The sequence below is a fragment of the Gossypium hirsutum genome, chromosome A13 (genome assembly GCF_007990345.1).
Source record: "Gossypium hirsutum isolate 1008001.06 chromosome A13, Gossypium_hirsutum_v2.1, whole genome shotgun sequence".
Lineage (NCBI taxonomy): Eukaryota > Viridiplantae > Streptophyta > Magnoliopsida > Malvales > Malvaceae > Gossypium > Gossypium hirsutum.
Genome location: NC_053436.1, coordinates 63,979,535 through 63,995,465, shown reverse-complemented (window position 1 = coordinate 63,995,465; position 15,931 = coordinate 63,979,535). Strand labels below are relative to the sequence as shown.

General features: G+C 38.9%; 1 non-coding gene across 1 annotated transcript; it reads right to left on the bottom strand.

Moving 5' to 3' along the window:
- Positions 1-10,549: 10,549 nt before the first annotated feature.
- LOC121212785 (small nucleolar RNA R71) lies at positions 10,550-10,657 on the bottom strand. Its single transcript, XR_005908159.1, has one exon. It is a non-coding gene; the product is annotated as a small nucleolar RNA R71 (small nucleolar RNA).
- Between the last annotated feature and the right edge of the window lie 5,274 nt (positions 10,658-15,931).

Here is a 15,931-nt window from a genome sequence, read left to right as displayed (position 1 = left end):
AAATGCCTCGAATATCCTATTGATGAGTATGTGGATTGTGAATGCATAAATTGGTATGAAATTAAACCGATAGGTCGGAGGAACTATGGTATGGTTCGGAATGGATGGAGTAATTAGCCTCGTTCCATTTTGTTTTCTCTTGTGATAATGTTATTGATGGATGGTAGTGCATAGCTTATGACTTACTGAGTTATAAACTCACTCGGTGTTTCCTTGTCACCTATTCTAGGTTTCTTGGACACATCTCTTTTTGCGTGGTCGGGCCGTCATCGAAGTCATCACACCGGATAGCAAGTTTTGGTACTTTCTTCTTAGTCGGCTTAGAAGAATATTTCGGCATGTATAGGCTATTATGTTGTGTTTGAACTTAGTATGTAAACTTTAAGCCATGCGAAAATGGCATGAATGTTCGATTGAGTTGGATCAAGGAGTAGGCATGAAATGGACCTAGTTACTTTCGTAACAGATGCTGGCAGCAGCAGTGACATGAGATTGAAAAATCACTAAAAAATAGTAGGAGTGGAATTAATTGATGAATAAATTATGTATTCGAATCTCGATGAGTCTATTTTCATATAGAAGCAACGAAAAGATCATATGGATAGTATGTTAAGAGATATTCAGGTTCTCGTGAGACAGGGCCAGAACGGTTTCTGGATTCCCTGTTCCGAATTTAGAAATTCATTATAAATCAACCAGAGATAATTAGGAGTCATACCATATATGTATAGATTCCTCTATGAGTCTAGTTTCTATAGAAACAAACGGCATCAGTGTTGAAACTCTGTGCAGGGAGATATCCAAGTCGTAATGTACAAAGGTCAATGTAGTCGATCCCTGTAACATGGGAGACTTTTACTAATAAACTGTACAAATTGGTCCGACCAAAAATTCTAGAAAAAAATGTGTAGATGTGCATATGAGTCTATTTTCAGGGAAAATTTACGGAACTGGATTTCGAGTTTCAGAACTCGAGATATGATTTTTTTAGCGACTAGTACGCAGACTGGCAGCTTGTCTGGAAAAAAAAAATTTTTTTTTAAGTGGGTTGAAGTCTGTTAACACCTCGTGTTCGACTCCGGCGACGGCCTCGGGTTCGGGGTGTTACATTTGATTGGTATCAGAGCCAGGTTTAGTCAGTTCTAGGACTACCATAGCACGTATGAGTCTAGCTATACATGCCGAATGTTAATGTTTAACTGTGTGATGACTTCTGACGGTTAAAATTTATGTTTTGATTAGTAAATGGATCCCGGTGTAGAGAGAACCTTGGCGGATGACATTGAAAGTGTAGCGGCTGCTCCTGCACAAGGGACGCCGCCTGTTGAACCTCAGTCATCTGCGAATAATCAAGGTGAGGGGGCTAAACAAGCCTTCTTTACCATGATGAATGAATGGGTCGCGCAGTATGCCCGAACCAATCCGGCTGTCCAACAATTCCCGAATTTGAATAATCCACCCCCGGAGCCAGTAATGCCATCAGTTGCTGATCCTGTGAGGCTGAGTAAGCCACCTGTAGACTTGATTAGGAAGCGCGGGGCTGAGGAGTTCAGGGCCATAGTTACTGATGATGCTGAAAGGGCCGAGTTCTGGCTTGATAACACCATTCGGGTGTTTGATGAACTGTCATGCACACCCGATGAATGTCTAAAGTGTGCTATATCCTTGTTGCGGGACTCAGCCTACTATTGGTGGAGGACCCTGATTTCCATAGTCCCAAACGAACGAGTAACTTGGGACTTCTTTCAGACGGAATTTCGAAAGAAATATATTAGTCAACGGTTCATTGATCAAAAGCGTAAGGAATTCTTGGAACTTAAGCAAGGCCGTATGATAGTATCTGAATACGAACATGAATTCGTAAGACTCAGTAGGTATGCCCGGGAGTGTGTAGCTGATGAGGTTGCTATGTGCAAAAGATTCGAAGAAGGATTGAATGAAGATTTAAAGCTACTAATGGGTATTTTGGAAATAAAAGAATTCGTAACACTAGTCGAACGAGCCTGCAAGGCGGAAGAACTTGGAAAGGAGAAGAAGAAGGCTGAATTTGAGGCTAGAGACTATCGTAAAAGATCGACGGGTAAAGCTCCATTCTCAGCCGTAAAGAAGTTCAGGGAGGACACTAATAAGTCGAGGACGACTGCGGGAATTTCCATCAGAGCAAGACCATCGACGGACTCCCGAGCTACTTCGGTAGCTAGTGTGGGCAATAATCGTCTAGAGAAACCTGAATGTCCCCAATGTGGAAGACGACACATAGGTGAATGTTGGGGTAAGACTATTAACAGGGCCTGTTACGGATGCGGTTCGAAGGACCACTTCATTAGAGATTGCACGGAGCTTGATGAGAAGAATAAGATTCAAGGTGCAAGACCTAGTGGAGTGACAACTAGAGGTAGACCACCGAGAATTTTAGGAGGTAGGGGTGGTAGTCAGAGAGGGACCTCTGATACGACTGTTCGAGCCGAGAACCGTACTCCTGCTAGAGCATATGCCATTCGCGCACGAGAGGAGGCATCCTCCCCTGACGTCATCACTGGTACCTTTACTCTCTTTGATACTAATGTGATTGCATTGATTGACCCTGGCTCTACTCATTCATATGTCTGTGAAACCTTAGCATCCTGTAAGACTCTACCTGTTGAGTCTACTGAGTTCGTAATTCGGGTGTCAAATCCCTTGGGTCGTTACGTGCTTGTCGACAAAGTGTGTAAGAGATATCCCCTAGTAATTCGAGGTTCTTGTTTTCCGGCGGACTTGATGCTTTTGCCGTTTGATGAATTTGATGTTATTCTTGGTTTGGATTGGTTGACCGCGCATGATGCGGTTGTGAATTGCAAAAGTAAGACTATCGATTTGAGGTGCGCAAATAACGAGATAATCCGAGTTGAGTCTGCGGACTTAAGGGGGTTGCCAGCTGTAATATCAGCAATGTTGGCCCAGAAATATGTAAGAAAAGGGTGCGAAGCATACCTTGCGTATGTACTTGATGACAAAGAGTTAGAAAAGAAACCCGAATCTGTGCCGGTGGTTGGTAAATACCCGGATGTGTTTCCTGAAGAGTTACCGGGTTTGCCACCTGTTCGGGAGATAGAGTTTGGTATTGAGCTTGTACCTGGAACTACGCCAATTTCGATAGCTCCGTATCGTATGGCACTAGCCGAGTTAAAAGAATTGAAAGCTCAATTGCAAGAGTTGACGGATAGAGGTTTCGCTCGACCGAGTTTCTCACCTTGGGGTGCACCAGTATTGTTCGTGAAAAAGAAGGACGGAACCATGAGGTTGTGCATTGACTATCGTCAACTAAATAAAGTGACGATAAAGAATAAGTATCCGTTACCGCGTATCGATGATTTGTTCGACCAACTGAAGGGAGCCTCAATGTTCTCAAAAATAGATCTGAGATCGGGCTATTATCAGTTGCGAATTCGAAAATCGGACATACCCAAAACTGCCTTCAGGACGAGATATGGTCACTACGAGTTCTTAGTGATGCCGTTTGGGCTCACTAATGCCCCTGCGGTATTTATGGATTTGATGAATCGGATCTTCAGACCATATTTGGATCGGTTCGTAGTTGTGTTCATTGATGACATCTTGGTCTATTCAAGAGATGAGATCGAACATGCTGAACACTTGACATTAGTGTTGCAAGTTTTGCGGGATAAGAAGTTATATGCTAAGTTCAGTAAGTGTGAGTTCTGGTTAAGAGAGGTTAGCTTCTTGGGTCATGTGGTATCCGCATCGGGTATTCGAGTTGACCCGAACAAAATCTCAGCCATACTTAACTGGAAACCTCCGAGAAGCATTACTGAGGTTCGGAGCTTTTTGGGACTCGCCGGTTATTACCGACGATTTGTCAAAGGTTTCTCGATGATAGCCACACCAATGACGAAGCTACTTCAAAAGGATGCTAAGTTTGAATGGACGGAGAAATGTCAGAATGGCTTCGATCAACTGAAAACTCATTTGACTTAGTGCAACCCGAATCAGGCAAAGAGTTTGTCATTTATAGTGACGCATCCCTACTCGGGTTGGGTTGCGTATTGATGCAAGAAGGTCGAGTTGTGGCCTATGCATCGAGACAATTGAAGCCACATGAGAGAAATTATCCAACCCATGATCTCGAGCTAGCCGCCATCGTATTTGCTTTGAAAATATGGCGACATTATTTGTTTGGCGAAAAGTGCCATATATTTTTGGATCACAAAAGTCTCAAATATTTGATGACTCAAAGAGACTTAAATCTGCGACAAAGACGTTGGCTTGAGTTGTTGAAAGATTACGAGCTTGTCATTGATTACCACCCGGGAAAGGCTAATGTGGTTGCGGACGCCTTAAGCCGAAAATCACTGTTTGCTTTACGAGCGATGAATGTGCACTTGTCTGTTCTACCCGACAATGTGTTAGTAGCTGAATTAAAGGCCAAACCATCATTGATTCATCAAATTAGTGAAGCTCAGAAAGTCGACGATGAATTGGTTGCAAAACGGGCTGAATGTATTCTGAATATGGAATCCGAATTTCAAATTGATGATGACGATTGTTTGAGGTTCAGAAGTCGGTTGTGTGTTCCAAGAAATTCAGAACTCATTTGGATGATTCTGAACGAGGCTCATTGTAGCCGAATGTCAATTCACCCGGGGAGTACGAAAATGTACAACGATTTGAAACGACGGTTTTGGTGGCATGGTATGAAACGGGACATCTCCGACTTTGTTTTGAGATGTTTAATATGTCAACAAGTGAAAGCGGAACATCAAGTGCCTTCAGGATTACTTCAGCCGATCATGATACCCGAGTGGAAATGGGATCGAGTCACAATGGACTTTGTGTCCGGACTACCATTGTCAACAAGTAAGAAGGATGCGATTTGGGTTGTTGTTGATAGACTGACTAAGTCGGCTCACTTTATCCCTGTGCGTACGGATTTTTCATTGGATAAACTAGCCGAATTGTATGTTTCTCAGATTGTGAGATTACATGGAGTACCTATTTCTATCGTGTCGGATAGAGATCCGAGATTCACCTCGCGATTTTGGAAGAAATTGCAAGAAGCGTTGGGTACCAAGCTGCATTTTAGCACCGCTTTTCATCCACAAACCGATGGTCAATCCGAGCGGATGATTCAGATACTTGAGGATATGTTGAGATGTTGCATCCTCGAGTTTAGTGGTTCATGGGAACGGTATTTATCTTTGATTGAATTCGCTTACAACAACAGTTTTCAATCAAGTATTAAGATGGCACCTTACGAGGCTTTGTACGGTCGTAAATGCCGTACACCATTGTTTTGGACCGAGCTCGGTGAAAGTAAAATTTTTGGAGTTGATTTGATTAAAGATGCCGAACAGAAAGTAAAGGTAATCCGTGAAAGTCTGAAGGCAGCCACAGATCGTCAGAAATCGTATGCGGACTTGAAACGAAAGGACATTGAATATCAGGTGGGAGATAAAGTGTTCCTTAAAGTTTCGCCTTGGAAAAAGGTACTCAGGTTTGGCCGTAAGGGCAAGTTGAGCCCGAGATTCATTGGGCCGTACGAAATCTCCGAACGAGTTGGTCCGGTTGCATATAGATTGATTTTGCCCCCTGAACTTGAAAGGATACATGATGTCTTTCATGTTTCGATGCTTCGACGCTATAGATCTGATCCTTCGCACATAATTAGTCTGTCGGAGGTTGAAATTCAAGCCGATATGAGTTATGAAGAAGAGCCGATGTGTATCCTAGCTCGTGAAGTGAAGGAGTTGCGGAACAAAAGGGTTCCGTTAGTAAAGGTGTTATGGCTCAAACACGGGATCGAGGAAGCTACTTGGGAAACCGAGAGTTCGATGAAAGAACGATACCCAAACCTATTTACTGGTAAGCTTTTCGAGGACGAAAATTTCTTAAGTGGGGGAGAGTTGTGACAGCCCTAATGTGACCCTAGTCGGAAAGTGGTTTCGGGACCACAAGACCGAGTCGTAAAATAATTAATTGCTATATTCTATGCTTATTATGTGTGAACATGAGTATGTGGAAGTTTCATTCCCTAATTTTACCAATTGCATGAGAAATTGTTAATAGGGATCGATTTGAGACATGGTGAAAATATGATAGTCCAATTTAAAATGGTCTATTAGTGCATGTACCAAAAAGATTGGACTTGCATGTCAAATAGACCATTTTTGAATGTGAATGGTCGGCCAACATACGCATGCATTATGGTGTTCCCTTGTCTTCATTTTTTTATATTTGGTGGGAATTATGTATAATAAATTTATATTAGTAAGTGGTGATAAAAACAAAGTTCCATCATCTTTTCTATCATCTTGCCGAAACCATAAGGAAAAGAAAAGAAAAATGGAAGCTAGGACATTCGGCCAAGTGAGTTTATAGATTAAGGTATGATATCATGTGGTTCTTTTGGCATTTTTTTGTGAAGTTGAGTTGTTTTGATGCTCATAACATGACCCATGTGTTGATTTTTGAGTTGTGTTGCAAGAAACCTTTGGTTATGTTCTTATATGCCAAATTGATGATGTTTTGTAGTATGTGATTTGAAATGGTTATAGATGAATATGAACTAAGAAACATGTATTATTGAGTAAGTAGAAGATAGAATGGGGTTTAAATGGGAGGTTCATTTGATTTATTTTTGTCCTTGTATGAAAAGTGGTTCTTTGTTAAGGCCGAATGAGTCATGCTAGATTAGTTGAAAAGAATGTTCATGTTATGAGGTAATTTGAATAATTGACCGAAACATGGAAGGAAGGGCAAGATTTATAAATTATGTTTGAGGGTGAAAGGAATAATGAAAGTTGTATTAAGTTTAATGTGCATACTTTAGTTTAAGTGTTGAGGAGTATTCGGCTAAGATAGTTGAAATGTGGGTGTTGCCGATTTTTAAATTTAGATAATGGGAGTGGCTATAATGGGCATTAAGATGTTGAACTTAAGAAATTAGAAGTAAATGAACTTGATAGTATTTAAGAGATAGAGGTGATAGATTAATGTTGCACATTCGGCTATGGTTAGCCATGTTGATGATCTTATCTTGATTTAGATAATTAGGCATAAAAGGGTGGTAAAGGGGATGAAATTGTCGAATGATTAGTTGGGTAACAAAAGAAGCATTCGGCCATCACTTGAGAGCTTGTGTGATGTTGGGTTTAAAATTAGTAAAGGTAACTTACCTAATGCATGTGCATGTGTGATTAGATTTTTGATGATATGGTAGTTGCATGAGGTTATTAGCCGAATATACTAACATACATATACATGTGAAATTGGATTGTAAATATTTAGCAAGGTGGTTAAACTAGTTAAATTATTGATTAAGCTCAAGGAGTTAAAGGAGGTGAATCGAGCAAAGGCAAAGAAAAGGTCATCGAGTAGCCGAGTTGGAACCGTCTTACCCAACACGAGGTAAGTCATTAAGCATATAGTTGGTATTAATTCAAATGGTCATAACATTTATGTAATGATGCTGAATGGAATGAATAAATATATATATGCATGTACGTATGTGATGATGAAAGTGTTGAATGAAAAGAAAAGAGGTGAGATGTATTGAGTTGTTGATCTCGGCACTTAATGTGCGAGTATAAACATTTATGACCACGAGATTGGCGCTACGTGTGCGGGTTTAAATTGTGCAGCACTAAGTGTGCGAATTGACTATGTAGCACTAAGTGTGCGAGTTTGACTATGTAGCACTAAGTGTGCGAATTGACTATGTAGCACTAAGTGTGCGAGTTTGACTATGTAGCACTAAGTGTGCGAGTTGACTATGTAGCACTAAGTGTGCGAGTTTGATTATGTAGCACTAAGTGTGCGAGTTGATTATATAGCACTGAGTGTGCGGACTTAATATATATTCTTGAATCATTATGGACACTAAGTGTGCGATGCTATTGAGTCGATCACGGACAGCGGATCGGGTAAGTGTCTTGAGTTCATGGCTAATAGGTGCTATGTCTATACTTGGTGTTAAGCTTGGTAAGTTTGAACCTATGTGACAAATATACTTGAAGTCACGTACATGAAATTTATCGTAGAATGGGTGAAAGGCCGTTTAGTTGTATGTTTGTAACGAAAATAAAATGATTTATGAAAATGCCTCGAATATCCTATTGATGAGTATGTGGATTGTGAATGCATAAATTGGTATGAAATTAAACCGATAGGTCGGAGGAACTATGGTATGGTTCGGAATGGATGGAGTAATTAGCCTCGTTCCATTTTGTTTTCTCTTGTGATAATGTTATTGATGGATGGTAGTGCATAGCTTATGACTTACTGAGTTATAAACTCACTCGGTGTTTCCTTGTCACCTATTCTAGGTTTCTTGGACACATCTCTTTTTGCGTGGTCGGGCCGTCATCGAAGTCATCACACCGGATAGCAAGTTTTGGTACTTTCTTCTTAGTCGGCTTAGGAGAATATTTCGGCATGTATAGGCTATTATGTTGTGTTTGAACTTAGTATGTAAACTTTAAGCCATGCGAAAATGGCATGAATGTTCGATTGAGTTGGATCAAGGAGTAGGCATGAAATGGACCTAGTTACTTTCGTAACAGATGCTGGCAGCAGCAGTGACATGAGATTGAAAAATCACTAAAAAATAGTAGGAGTGGAATTAATTGATGAATAAATTATGTATTCGAAGCTCGATGAGTCTATTTTCATATAGAAGCAACGAAAAGATCATATGGATAGTATGTTAAGAGATATTCAGGTTCTCGTGAGACAGGGCCAGAACGGTTTCTGGATTCCCTGTTCCGACTTTGGAAATTCATTATAAATCAACCAGAGATTATTAGGAGTCATACCATATATGTATAGATTCCTCTCTAAGTCTAGTTTCTATAGAAACAAACGGTATCAGTGTTGAAACTCTGTGCAGGGAGATATCTAAGTCGTAATGCACAAAGGTCAATGTAGTCGATCCCTGTAACATGGGAGAATTTGACTAATAAACTGTACTAATTGGTCCGACCAAAAATTCTAGAAAAAATTACATAGGTGGGGACATGAGTCTAGTTTCAGGGAAAAATCACGGAACTGGATTTCGAGTTTTAGAACTCGAGATATGATTTTTTTAGCGACTAGTACGCAGACTGGCAGCTTGTCTGGAAAAAAAAATTTTTTTTTAAGTGGGTTGAAGTCTGTTAACACCTCGTGTTCGACTCCGGCGACGGCCTCGGGTTCGGGGTGTTACATTCCAGGATATTGATTCAAGTTAAGCTCTTATTCAGAGGAGGAATAGACCTTGTCTACGAGTAAATTTGTCATAATTAACCGGAGTTGATTGCACGCCTAGAGATAGGGTGATAAGATTTTGCCAGATTAGGGTGAAACCTAAAAATAGAATCCATAGATCGAGTTAATACAATTCTAAGGTGTTAATTAGAAAGAGATTTCAATTATTCAACTTAGGGTTAGACGTTATTAGTCTCGAGTGAGATAATAATATAACTTAGGGATTCTCACGGATCAAGTCAAATGAATAAATCGTCTAATTCAGAGTCAAATAACAAGTGAAGTCTAGGTGGATTTTTCCTTAGGTATTGTCTTAATCAATCGAATTTTCCCAAAAGTATTTTCCAAAATTTTCTTTCTATGCATTCTTAGTTAATAATTAGTTTAGATAACCAAACCTCTTAATTTTTAGGCTAGATAATAAAAAGGAAGTAAATACTAGTACTCGTAGTTCTTTTGGGTTCGACAATCCGGTCTTGCTGAACTATACTATTGTTCGATAGGTACACTTGCCTTAATCATGATAATAAGTTAGTCTCAAGAATGATTCTTTCATAAATTTTTAAAACCTGTCACGAATATCACATATCAGGTTTTTGGCGCCATTGCCGGGGAACTAGGATATTAGGAGCACTCGATTTTTATTACTTTAGCAATTTTACTTTTATTGCAATTTGAATTTTTATTTTATTTTCTAATTTTTCATTCATTCTCTTCTGACAGGTTTTTCTAGTTTATGACCAGAAGAAACCTGTCAGGACCACTACTTTTTGACGATAAGACCAACCGCACAGTTTGCAGACACCGTAAAGAAATAAGGCAAAGCTTACAATACACAAAAGAGCGAGAGGATGATACTTCAACCATAATCGAGGAAATGGTTGAAAATAAAGAAAATCCACTACCTCCTGCGATTGCTGTGAATTAGAATCTTGCTCCGCGCACTATGTATGACTATGCTACACCTTCATTAACAGGAACTGAATCAAGCATAGTTAGACCGGCTGTAGCTGCAAATACTTTTGAACTGAAACTTAACACAATTCAAATGATACAGCCATTTGTTCAATTTGATGGTTTACAGGACGAAGATCCCAACGCTCACTTGGCAAGCTTTTTGGAACTATGTAATACATTTAAAATTAATGGCATTTCTGATGACACCATTCGCCTTCGTTTATTTCCTTTTTCATTGAGAAACAAAGCTAAACAGTGGTTGAACTCGTTGCCACGAGGATCAATCACTACTTAGGAACAGATGATCGAAAATTTTTTATTAAAATATTTTTCGCCGACTAAAACAGCCAAATTACGTAATGATATCTCCTCTTTTTTGCAGATGGATTTAGAAACACTCTACGATGCATGGGAGAGATACAAGGACCTTTTTGCGAAGATGCCCTCACCATGGGTTACCACTCTGGCTACAGGTCCAAACGTTTCACAATGGCCTAAACCCTTCGACTCGGTAGATGGTTGACTCAGCTACTGGCGGAACCATTAATAATAAGACACCTAAAGATGCCTATGAATTTATAGAGGAGATGTCACTGAATAACTATCAGTGTCAAGTCATGAGGAAAAGGCCAACGAAAACAGCTAGCGTTTATAACGTCGATTTGGTCACATGCTCACTAATTAGGTAAAACTCTTGAATAAGAAAATTGATGGTTTCCTTAGTTCTTCACAGGTTCACCCAATAATGCAGTGTGAAGCAAGTGGAGGTGGATCAAGCAGTTCAGAATACCCACCTTATGGCCACAACATGGAGAATGAGCAGTTAAATTACATGGGTAACAATCCTCGATCTCAAAACAATCCTTATAACAATACTTACAATGCAGGTTGGAGGAAACACCCAAATTTTTCATGGGGAGGCTAAGGAAATCAGAGACCACCACCCCCTTCAGGCTTTCAGCAACCATTGTACAACAGGAGAAAAAGCTGAACCTTGAGGAGATGCTAACCAAATTCATCTCGGTATCAGAAACTCATTTTTAGAATACTGAGAGGCCACTCAAAAATCAACAAGCATCAATCCAGAGGCTCAAAACATAGATTGGACAACTCGCTAAGCTAATTTCCGAACGACCACAACGTAGCTTGCCAAGCAACACTGAATCTAACCCAAGGGAGCAACTCAACGCGATTGCCATTCAAGATGACGAAGTGTTAGTTGCAAAACCAAGGCCAAAAAGGGTGGAAAGCAAAGGTAAGAATGAGGTAGGCCAAAATAACCCAAAGCTGATGAGTATAGAATATAAACCTCGTGTGCCATACCCCAATATGACAAAGAAAGACCGATTAGACGAACAATTTGGTAAATTCCTTAAACTTTTAAAGAAACTACATATTAATTTACCATTTATTGGAGCCCATTCGCAGATGCCAAACGCAGTCAAGTTTTTAAAGGAGCTTTTAACAAATAAACGAAAGTTGGATGAGGCATCGCATGTGGAATTGAATGCAGTTTGCTCAGCCATATTACAGAATAAGCTACCCAACAAATTGAAGGATCCAGGGAGTTTTACGATTCCTTGTTTAATTGGTAGTTTAGATGTTCATCATGCATTGGCTTACTTAGGGGCAAGCATTAATGTTATACCTTATAAAATGTTTAGATAGCTAGGTCTTGGGAAACCCAAACAAACTAGGATGAGCATTCAATTGGCTAATAAAACCATTAGATTTCCTAGGGGTATCATTGAAGATGTTCTTGTTAAGATCGATAAATTTATATACCCAGTAGACTTTGTTGTTCTAGACATGGAAGAGGATAGTAACGCACCTTTAATTTTAGGACAACCCTTTTTAGCGACTGCTAGAACCATTATTGATGTTGGTACAGGTGAACTCACACTTCGTGTGGGAGACGAAACAATCACCCTTCAAGCTCATAATTTGAGTAACACATATAAAATTAAAGGTGGTTGTATAAATCATTCTACTAGTACTGATCAAGTGGTGACACCCTCTATGCAGGAAATAGTTTCGAAGAATACATATGAGCCGTGTTCAAACAACAACAAAGGACCTATCTATAAAGAACGAAGGTTACAAATCGAGAAGCTAGATGAATGGAGGACACAAAAACTGAAAACAATCGATGAACTGAAACCGAGCTAGGACAACTCAATTCCTCACCAAATCAACTTAAGGTTGGAGACAAAGTACTACTAGATGCAGCATATCCTCGCATTGCCACTCCTAAGCCTAATGAAGAAATTCCTCTTACTGTACACAGTATTTTCCCATATGGTATAGTCGAGGTAATTCATCCCAAATTCTGTACATTTAAGGTAAACAATACCCATCTTAAACCTTATGTTGATAAAGTTGATAAAAGGGATAAGGAGTGTAAACTCCTCCACCACATTGACCATGCAGAAGAGAGGTAAGTCGAGCTTAGACTATAAATAAGCGCTTTTCGAGAGGTAACCCGAGCATTAACACTGTTAATTTCTTTAAAATTTTAGTTTTTAACATCTAACATACTAACCGAATCATGGAACGCAGACTTTCAAAAGACCACACAGCTAGGCACACGGGCCTGATTAGGTGGTGTGAAAACAGGGAAAAAATTTTTCCCCATCATGGGATGTGAAAAGGTTCCACGACCGTACGACAAGGTCATGGGGGAAACTACCAAAACAACATGGGTGTAAGACAAGCCCGTGCCTCGAAACCATTGTTGAAACTGAGAATGTAGCACGGGCATTCGACATGCCCGTGCCTAGCCCCGTGGTCGATACTTTCACAATAACACGGGTGTGTACCTGCATACACAGGCATGGGAGAAGTGATCAAAGATTTACACGGCCATGAAACATGGTCGTGTACAACAATGCACCCAATTTCAAAAACCACAGAAAACATGAGCTAAAAAGAAGGCACACGAGCGTGCCCCACTACCGTGTGCCCCAATTTCTCTATAAACACCTATTATCTATTTTAGCTTTATCTTTTTATTTTGAAATTACTTTTTATTTCCTGTTAATACTATTTTATCTTCAGTTTTTTACAATTTTTATTTTACTTTCGGCTATTTCATTACAAGTAAATATGCTTCATTATATTTCCTAAAGAGTTCCTGATTTTATCACAGTCATAAAGAGCTCTAAAGTTCATCATCAACCAGGAACTAAAAACTCCAACGGTGCAGGACTTATGGACAAATCAACCTCTACCACCACTGGAGTATCCTCCTCCACCCTCATCATTGCTTTGGCCGTTTATTCTCCATGACTCCACTTCAAGGAGTTCATTCATCATTCAAGAAGTTTCACTTCTCTCCCTATCTTATGGTTATAAATCTATCTTTGTCAATATATATTTCTTTTTACATTGAGAGCAATGTACATCTTAAGTGTGGGGGATCTTTTATATCATCAGTAGAAATCCCTGAATTTTGTCTTATTCTCACTTGAATCACTCATATCACTATTAGAATGAATTTTCATTAATTATGATTTCTATTGATATGTCTTAAATTAAAACATATGTATTTATGCATTGATTGTTTAAACTTTAAGACATTAGGGAATCAAGCATGATAAGTTGATTTTGAAGAATTAAAAACTTTTAGGTTCTTTCCTTAAGATTAGGTATTATCTTGAGTTGAAATTCACAAGTTTAAACATCAAAAAGCCATAATTTTTGTGAAATCTTGAGCCTTTAGAGCATATTTTATTCCTTTCATGCTCACTTTCATTATGAATGCGTCAGTTTTGATTTGTTATTCTAGAACTTGCTTGATTATGCATGTCAAGACCACACCATTTGATTTGATATGTCAAAATGATAAAGGCACTTAGGTTTAACCCTTAGTGAACCCCTTTGAGCCTAACAAACCATTAATTGATTTACCCTTAATATTAACCCATAACCTATTATTGTTGAAATTCCCTAATTTGATCCCTATTTTTGTTGAGATTTGATTTGAAGTAATTGCTTAGCTATGTTTTGTTCTTCTAAATATTTGACTTGTTCTTAAAAAAATTACTTCAATACATATTAGTAGTAATTCATCATTTTTGAGCTTGAGTGTTAATTCAATATTCTGAGAAGAAACTCACTTGTACTCAACTGATGACTAGCTATATTTCTAGCTAGGTAATATTTCAATTCAATCTCGATTCTAATATCTTCTTTCAGCTTGTGACCACACCCCTAACCAAAGCCACATTACAACCCTTTTAAAGAACTTTTTGATTGATGTATCAGCTCAATATATAGTGGTCGAGATTTGATTTTCAAGTAAGCCTATGGTAATAACTTTTCATATTGACTAATGAGTGCTTTTATTGATGTCATTAAACACCTTGAGTGATTTGAGTGAATCTTTAGTGAGGATGTTAAACTCTGTGATATTTTGATCAAAGGTAATCAGTTAGATGAGGGGAGACACCTATGTTTTCGTGATAAAATGCTCAACTTGGAATGTTTGAAACTTTTATGTGCTTTTAGTTGAATTCTCAATGTATGAGTACTTATGGATTATTTTTAGATATTACTGATAGGGATTATAAATTGAGAAGAACTTATTTTGATTATGAGTTGAGGATTTTTGCTTGAGGACAAGCAAATGATTAAGTGTGGGGGTATTTGATAAACCGTAATTTATACATATTTTATCCAATGCTCAGCCTATTTATGAATGGTTTCACCTTAGATTTGGTGAATTCGATGCTCCTAAACCTTTAATTTCATGTTTTATACTTAGGAAAGCATATGAGAGTAAAAAGAGTGAGAAACAGGCCGAAAACGGAGAAAATGGACCCACGTGGGAAATCAACATGGCCTGGACTTTTTCACACGGGCGTGTCACATGGCCGTGTCCCTTTGGTAGGATTGAAGCACAACTTACACGGGTATACTACACGCCCATGCCTGTTCAAAAGCCTTGACCATGGGCTGGAGTAATCGCACATGGGCGTGTCACATGGGCTTGCCCCGGCCGAGCCCAAGTATAACTCTATTCGGAAAAGGCCAATTTTGGGGGCTCTTAAGCATTCTAAAGCCTATTTAAACATTTGAGGAGGCACTTAGAAGGGAGAACGTAGAGTAGAAAGCATGGAATTACTCAAAGAAAGCCGATTGATCCATCTCAGAAGTCGGATTCATCATCAAGACTGAAGATCTCCCTTCATGTTCCTTCAAGAGTTTTGGGTTTTCTTGTGTTTTGTTATCTTTATGCTTTTGAGATGTTTTCTTTCAGAAGTATGAACTAAACCCCTAAATACCTAAGGGGAATGAAACCTAAGACGGATCTTGTTATTTTTATCTGAATTGTATGATAAATATTTGACTTGTTCTTAATTATGTGTTTTTAATTCTTGTTTTGATATTCCTGGATATTGATTCAAGTTAAGCTCTTATTCAGAGAAGGAATAGACCCTCTCTAAGAGTAAATTTGTCATAATTTAGCGAAGTTGATTGCACGCCTAGAGATAGGGTCATAAGATTTTAAGGGATTAGGGTGAAACCTAATAAGGGAATCCATAGATCGAGTTAATGCAATTCTAGGGTGTTAATTAGAAAGAGATTTCAATTATTCAACCTAGAGTTAGACGTTATTAGTCTCGAGAGAGATAATAATATAACTTAGGGATTCCTACAGATCAAGTCAAATGAATAAATCTTCTGATTTAGAGTCAAATACCAAGTGAAGTCTAGGTGGACTTTTCCT